This window comes from Oratosquilla oratoria, chromosome 32, assembly GCF_046742065.1.
Source record: "Oratosquilla oratoria isolate Oo_2021 chromosome 32, ASM4674206v1, whole genome shotgun sequence".
Classification (NCBI taxonomy): domain Eukaryota; kingdom Metazoa; phylum Arthropoda; class Malacostraca; order Stomatopoda; family Squillidae; genus Oratosquilla; species Oratosquilla oratoria.
Window position 1 is genome coordinate 22,490,286 of NC_134808.1, and position 7,500 is coordinate 22,497,785.

Sequence of the window (7,500 nt, forward strand, 5' to 3'; positions counted from 1 at the left end):
TGTTTGTTTCAAGAAAAGGTTAGATAACTTTATGGATGGGATTAACAGGTGGTAATGGACACGGAACTGCCTAGTGTAGGCCTTATGGTCTCTTGCAGTCTCCCTCATTCTTATGTTCTTATGTCCTTATGTCTCTGCATGGATGATAGCACGAGGAGTATAAGGACGACCGTGATGGGAGTGAAAGAAGCAATGACTGAATAGATAAAATATCTATAAACGTCTTTATCTTTTGTTTGAGGCCGGACGGCACCGTCCAACCGGAGCTTATGCGTTTGCTAGAGGACATTTCACGCATATAGAATAGACTGGTGGGCAGGCACCTTGAACGAACAGTTAGCTTCGTGAGCGGTTCAATGAAAGTGCAGTTGCTAAGTTGAAATAGAAGCGAGTGAAGTGTACGTGGAAACAAGCACTGGAACTCTGCTTTTTCACAGTACAAAAACACTACTCTGTACAGTGTACACTGTACACTGAAAAGTAGTAAATGCGAATTTTATACCTATTTTAATCCTTCAGGTCCCCCGAAGTTCTGTCATGACTTCGGTAATTACTTCGTAAGAGCTACCATAGTTTCCCTGGTAGAGTAATCAGAAGTATGTTGGTCTCGCATACGCTTAGTGGTGAGTTCGAGTCCCTCACTTATATCAGGTTCCCAGCAGTAACTGTTAACTGCCCTAACAGTTCAGGTGCATAGGACAGTGGTGACGGCTTCGACCGCAGCTCCGCACCTCTTGGCGTAGGGCTCCTTACCACCGTCAGTGAAATGTCAGTAAATCAAATATCTCGATGTGCGTCAATCTGCTCAATACTACGGTTTTCATTCTGGTAAACATTCGACGATTTAATTGAGTTAAAAGGCGAACTTGACATAAATATGGGATCCAGGGAGGGGTTGGGGTTTTTACCCAAAGCAAATCCTTCAGAACCTTACATAAGAACATAAGAATGAAGGAGTCTGACTAATGTCCTTTATACGATGCTCGGCGCCATATGAGACTAATCCAAACAATGAGCCGCGTAACGATAAAAGGGTTACCAAATCTTACACTCAACATGTTGCTCGTTGGTTCTCCAACGTGCCCTGATAATTTATCAATACAGATAAGCTCATTTCACCATTCTTCCGAGATAAGACACTGTCAGACACATTTCATCGTTACTGACTCTTTCGTCACCGCAAAAATCACGGGAAACGTGCTTATCAGTCATGAAATGAAAGGAGAGGAGCTTGCGACAAGAGGTGGTCAATGTTGGCACAAGTCGTCACATTTGCCCTGTGTGTTTGGACTGCTAGGGTACCTGTTGGGTTCGAAATGCGATTGAAAATGTCCTATACATACGTATATAGTTATATGTATATATACATTTGCGTGCGTATATGTACATATATATATATATATATATATATATATATATATATATATATATATATATAATATATATGTAATATATATATATATATATATATATATATATATATATATATATATATATATATATATATATATATATACTAGGGTATCTGTTGGGTTCGAAATGCGAACGTGACTGGCACGTGATCCAATAATATGCTGGTTACAACCAAAGAAAAAGAAACAGGAAATTCCCAAGCGCTGTGAATTATACGAAAGCGCTTTAGAATTTCGTATTTCTTTTTCCATAGTGGGAACGAGCATAGAATATGTATATATGTACATGTTGAATGGATTGAGTGCATAAGTAGGTACAAAATAAGGAGTAAAGAATAATGAAGAAAGAAATAAAATGCGAAGGAGTAGACAGAAAAGGTAAGAGAGAAGCCAGAAAGGGAAGTAAAGGGGAGAGGAGGGGGGAAGAGATAACTGGGGGGGATAAAGAAACCTTGGATGGCGAGGGGAAACAGTAAAGGGGAGAAAGAAGGGGGAAGGGAAGGGAAAAAAGGAACAAGGGGAGACGATGGAGAAAGGGGAGAGGGAAGGGGAAGACAAGGGAGAAAGGAGAAATGGGTGGAGGATGGAGTAGGGATCGGGAAGGAACCGATAGGGAAGTAGGGAGGCTTCTGACGAGAGGCCAGGGACAGACGAAGAAGGAAGGAACGGTTGAGGGGAGGAGGAAGAGGGAAGGACCAAGAGTGAAGGGCGAGTGAAGGGAAAAGGATTGGCAGAGAAACCTCGAAGGGCAAAAGAGAAGTGAAAATGGGAGGACGAGGAGGAGGAGGGGGAGGAGGAGGAGGAAGAGGTGGTGGTAGAGGAAGACAAAGACGAATTGGAGGAGAGGAAGGGAGGGGTAGGAGAAGAACGAAGAGAATGATAAATGACAGGGTGTGGCGAGGGGTGAGAAAGGGAAATAGGGATAATCGAGAAGAGGGTAGGGGGAACAGAGGACAGTGGGTGGTGAGTGGAGGGGAGGAGGAGGAAGATGCAAGGGTGGGATCGAAAGAGGGAGACCCACCTCCCCTCAAAAAAAAAATCTAATTGTGAATTCTGGGGACTGGACGAAGAGACAAGAGAGAGAGAGAGAGAGAGAGAGAGTGAGTGAGTGAGTGAGTGAGTGAGTGAGTGAGTGAGTGAGTGGGTGAGAGTGAAGGAGAAAGGGAGAGGAAATGTGGGAGCATAAACGAGAGAGAAAGGAAGGGAGTGAGGGAGGGAGGAAGATAAAGAGATTAAATCTTAGTGAGGTCACTAAAAAAGAGCAAATGAGGACGATGGGAAAGAGTTTTGATAGGATGGTAGGTTACAGAAGAGGGTGAAAGGGAAAAGTTGTTGGACCAGGCAAGCACAGGACACCCAGTTTTGAAAGCAAGAATGGAATTCTTTCTCGCTGGGTCTCTACCTTTACTTCGTATTCTTTCCTGACTTCGAAATCGCAACATAGAGGGGGTTTACACGGTCTAACGGTTCGTCGAACGCGGTTCGACACACACGTGTTTATAGTGATGTGTGAACGGGGTATTTGGTTGTCGAACGTGGTCTAACTTAATCGGACCTAACAGAACCTAACTTAACCTAATCTAACTTAACCTGATCTAACATAACTTAATCGAACCCAATAGAACCTAACCTAACCTGGCTTAACCTAACCTAAACTGGCTTAACCTAACCTAGCTTCCAACCCAACCTAAACTAACTTAACCTAACCCAACCCAACCTAAACTTATCTCAATCTAACCTAACCTAAACCTACTCACCTCATTCTAAACTAACGTTATCCAACCTAACCAAACTAGTCTAATCTATCCTAACCTAACCTAGGCCAACCTAACCCAAATCAAACCAAACCAGGTGAGGTTAGGCTAACCAGATCTAACCTAGCCTAAACTCAACTAACCCCAACTAACCTAACCTAACTTAACCTATACTAACTTAAACTAAATACACCTAACCTAACCTACACTAGTCTATCTTAACCTAACCTAACTAACCTAACCTAACTTAACCTAATGTAACCCAACCTAACCTAGCCCAATCTAACCTAACCTAATGTAACCCAACCTAATGTAACCCAACCTAACCTAATCAAACCTAACCTAATCAAACCTAATCTAACCTAACCTAACCAAACCAAACCTGACCTAACCAAACCAAACCAAACCAAATCTAACCGTACCTAACCTAACCTGACCTAACCTAACCTAACCAAACCTAACCTTACCTAACCTGACCTAACCTAACCTTCTTTGATAAACTACCGAAAACTCAGCATGTCACGCGAAATGTGTACAACCACAACACCAAAACATTGTAAGGAGAACACGTCCTCGCCCGAAGTGCCACAGGGGGAAGTTACTCGAAGTACAATCCCCGAAGTACGGGGAAGTGATCCACTGGGAAAGAAACCAATTTTTGTTCGACTGAAGTGGCACAAGTATAAGATAAGAGTTTAGTTGAAGCGGATGGGTTGTAGGGGGTCAGGGAGGCACCCCTTAGGGAAGGCGTTCTTAAAGTAGTGCCTCAATGCCCCCAAGCTTTATCGAAAACGGTTCTTAGGTGTATCTAAAAAGGCATCCTGGAAAATATCTTGTGTAAGAATCATACTTTATTCATTCACTTACTAAAAATAAAGATAAAAAGACCCTAAAATTCAGCTGTTAGTTCATAGCCGTCCTGTTTTCTCTTTCTTGTAGGAAATCAAAAGTTAAAAGTCTGATACAGTTAATTAATACTGGAGAAGTTGACTTTGAGTTAAACTTTGGGGTATCAGGGCTGAAAAAAATTCAAGAACCACTAGTGGCCTTAGGGGAAGGGGATTTACCTACATACACCTGGTCCAAGACCTTTAGAGGACTAGTTACTGAGCATACTAACTCCTTCAATACGAAGTCTTGGCCTCAGCTGAATAAAATTGCCTGATGTCAGCCAGAATAAAACCTGTAAAGAAGGGGTTAAATTAAAGGGTAACAACCCTCTCAGTGCCGGTAGTTTTGGTGGTGGTGGTAGTGGTGGTAGTGGTGGTGGTGGTGGTGGTGGTGGTGGTGGTGGTGGTGGTGGTGGTGGTGGTGGTGGTGGTGGTAGTGGTGGTGGTAGGGGTGGTGGTGGTGGTAGTGGTAATGGTGGTGGTAGTGGGGGTGGTAGTGGTAGTGGCAGTGGTGGTAGTGCTGGTGGTGGTAGTGGTGGTGGTAGTGGTGGAGGTGGTGGTAGTGGTAGTGGTGGTAGTGGTAGTGGAAGTGGTGGTGGTAGTGGTGGTGGTAGTGGTGGTGGTAGTGGTGGTGGTGGAGGTGGTGGTAGTGGTGGTGGTAGTGGTGGTGGTAGGGGTAGTGGTGGTGGTAGTGGTAATGGTGGTGGTAGTGGGGTTGGTAGTGGATGTGGCAGTGGTGGTAGTGGTGGTGGTGGTAGTGGTGGAGGTGGTGGTAGTGGTAGCGGTAGTGGTGGTGGTAGTGGTGGTGGTGGAAGTGGTGGTAGTGGTAGTGGTGGTGGTAGTGGTGGTGATGGTGGTGGTAGTGGTGGTGGTAGTGGTGGTGGTAATGGTGGTGGTAGTGGTGGTGGTAATGGTGGTGGTAGTGGTGGTGGTAATGGTGGTGGTGGTGGTGGTAATGGTGGTGGTAGTGGTAGCGGTGGTGGTAGTAGTGGCAGTGGTGGTGGTAGTGGTGGTAGTGATGGTGGTGGAGGTGGTGGTAGTGGTGGTGGTGGTGGTGGTGGTGGTGGTGGTGGTGGTGGTGGTGGTGGTGGTGGTGGTGGTGGTGGTGGTGGTGGTGGTGGTGGTGGTGGTAGTGGTGGTGTTGGTGGTGGTGGTGGTGGTGGTGGTGGTGGTGGTGGTGGTGGTGGTGGTAGTGGTGGTGGTGGTAGTGGTGGTGGTGGTAGTGGTGGTGGTGGTAGTAATAGTGGTGGAGCTGATGGTGGTAGTGGTGCTTTTAACTAGGTGCAATGTGGTGGTGTTGTTAACAGTGATGATAATCAGAAGAATGATTAGTTAAGTGACGTTGTCGATAGGAAACAAGACACGAGGAGGAGGAGGAGGAGGAGGAAGAGAAGGTGAAGGAGTTACGAATGAGGGGAGGAAAGGGTCTAACAAAGAACGTGATTAGTGGAAGGGGAGAAACAGGGCGCGGAAGGGAGGAGGAGGAGGAGGAGGAGGAGGAGAACGGGGAGGAGGGGTAGGAGGAGGAGGGGAGGCATAAGATAAGGGATGGGGGGAAGTTCGGGAGGGGGGTTTTGAACAGAGGAAAGAAGAATGGGGAGGGAAGGAGGATGAACAGACAGATTCCAAGTAAAGTTTGATGACAAATAGATGTCACTTTTGTTTTACTTCTTTCTTTTTTACCCCATGCCCGTCAGTAGACTATCTTGGACTCCATAAGCTGAATTAAATTGCCTGAAACTAAGAATAAATAATTTACAATTGGCCACCTTAAAAAAAGTCCTCTTTGAGACGGTGACATCATCCCCGGAAAACGAGGACGACTATAGCGTAGCCATGAACCTGAAGACTCGAACTCCTGCTATGAGATGTTATTCAAGAGGGGAAAACCTCTTCCTTATAGTATCTGTTCTATCTGCCTCCAGGCAATTTTATTCAGCTGAGGAAAACCGTCCTGAAGTGGATAGGTTATGGCGCTTATGGGAATAAGGTGAAGATTATGGGCAGATGGGAAATAGAATCAGATAACAGAAACGTACTGTAAACACGGAAGGGCTGTTAAACTTGTCAGGTTGGGCTTGGTTAGGTTAGCCTAGGTTGGGATGGGCAGGTTGGGTTGGGTTGGTTTGGGTTGGGTTAGGTTGGATTGGTCAGGTTAGGTTAGATTAGGTTATGTTAGGTTAGGTAAGATTAGGTTCGTTCACTTCAGGTCAGGTTAGGTTTAGGTTAGGTTTTGTTAGTAAGGGTATAGTTCGACTGAAGTTCACTGATAATTAACTAACGACTTACACATGTGTCCTATCACAAAAACAACTCAAGCACAACACCCGTGCCATTTGATGTACCCTAAAGGTTCTTGAATTATCTGTAGATATGCATCACCTCCAGGGGTTATAGTGCAATGCATCTGGAGTTTGTTTCTCGCAAGGATGCATGGGTGCGGCGCGCATACGGGGTTGAACTCCGTGTATAGGATGGCTATGACTTCCGCTCTGGGCAGCCCTCCGCCTTTGATAGACCATAAAAACCCGACCGCCCCATCGTACCGGACAAGCCACCTAATAACCCAATTTTCTGATCAAGAGGAAAAGTCAGATATCAAAGTGCATCGAGCACTGGCCCGGAAGCCCGCGGAACGCTCCAAAGTCCGGATTCTGTTGTCCAGTGTAGTGGCTAGCTTCTGCAGTGCCTTCTTCAGTACTTGAAGGATGCGGTCGACATCAGTGTTTGAATGTGACGGAGACCAACTCGGTTTAGCAAGGGCCGTTGTTAAGTGCCCGGATTGAAGTAGAGAAGCATTTACACCTAGTAAGATAAGATTTCTTTAATAAAAAGTTATTCAAAGATTTCCATCCCGAAACGTTTCCTACGTCCCATTTGCATTCTTGAACTAGGAACTGCAGAACAATTATCCTCCCGTTCTACGGCACTCTAGTATCAGAAACACACGAAATACAACAGATCTTGGACCTAAACATCCTTAAAAAGACTACTGGATAGTCTCGAGTTTAGGTGGACATTAAAACACAAAGAACCTCATGTACAGCCGAGACACCAAGAACTAGAGTCTTCTTGGAAGAGTCATGTTAAGATCCCATTAACAACGAGTACTATGAGTCCTCTGAAGAACACTGAGTCCTCCTACAAAGCCGCGTAGCGAAACTGCAAGAAAGTTAAGTTCCTGTGAAAATTGACCCACAAGCTCCTCCTCGAGAGGCAACAAGGAAGACTCAATGTGTCATTTAACTTAGCACCATAAGAAAGATAACAATGGTACTCATGTCAATGCCGTGTATGAGAATAAGTAACAAGGTGATACGTATGTGTCAAGGCTTGTGTGTGTGAGACAGAGAGAGAGAGAGAGAGAGAAGTTATGAATATGTGCATGTGAATATGTTCGTAGGTGCGTGGGGACGTGCGTGCATGAGAGCATGTGCGTGGTTG

At 45.2% G+C, this 7,500-nt stretch overlaps 1 protein-coding gene across 12 annotated transcripts in view; it reads left to right on the top strand.

Moving 5' to 3' along the window:
• The window catches only part of pros (homeobox protein prospero), a 2,108,934-nt gene that overhangs the window by 1,936,729 nt on the left and 164,705 nt on the right, over window positions 1–7,500 (top strand). The window lies entirely within an intron of this gene.